The sequence below is a fragment of the Heptranchias perlo genome, chromosome 20, assembly GCF_035084215.1.
Source record: "Heptranchias perlo isolate sHepPer1 chromosome 20, sHepPer1.hap1, whole genome shotgun sequence".
NCBI classification, from domain to species: Eukaryota; Metazoa; Chordata; class Chondrichthyes; order Hexanchiformes; family Hexanchidae; genus Heptranchias; species Heptranchias perlo.
In genome coordinates, this window is record NC_090344.1 from 21,567,950 (window position 1) to 21,568,566 (window position 617).

Sequence of the window (617 nt, forward strand, 5' to 3'; positions counted from 1 at the left end):
TGGGACTCAGACTTCAAACATACAGATGTTTAATGGCAAGGTGAGTTTAATGTTCAATAATAATACAGCACAGATTTTCACTCATGCAAACTTCACACCCTTTATTTTGGAAAAGTAAACTGACAGCAGAGAGATGTTATACGGATCGCGGCAACCTGAATTTTTAGCTCGTTGAATCAATGGTTCAAAAACAAACGTATCGTGTCTCTGTGGCGCAATCGGTTAGCGCGTTCGGTTGTTAACTGAAAGGTTGGTGGTTCGAGCCCACCCAGGGACGGTAGGCAAACTTTTACCTTCAGATTCATGGTCTCGTATTTCCTGGTTTCAAATAGATGTGATGTCTGCAAAAAAATGCACGGTTTCGATGGCCAGCTGAGAACGGCCGATCTTCCACCATTTAACCTGAGATTGCCTTCACGGAAATCAGAATTGTTCTTGACAGACAAGGTCCAAAGATTGTCGGAGAGCCGCTTCAAGCTGACATGGATGTTTCTGCAGTGAGCGACACCAGACTGTTTCCACAATAAATGTCAGTCCTTTTATTTTGGAAACGCAAAATTGTTTTCGCATTCCGAAGCGTTTCAGTTCATTTGTGAACTCCACCACTGACAGTGCTG

General features: G+C 43.3%; 1 non-coding gene across 1 annotated transcript; it reads left to right on the forward strand.

Annotated features, from left to right (window-relative positions):
- Nucleotides 1-203: 203 nt before the first annotated feature.
- trnan-guu (transfer RNA asparagine (anticodon GUU)) lies at nucleotides 204-277 on the forward strand. The gene has a single exon. It is a non-coding gene; the product is annotated as a tRNA-Asn (tRNA).
- The last annotated feature ends 340 nt before the right edge of the window (nucleotides 278-617 follow it).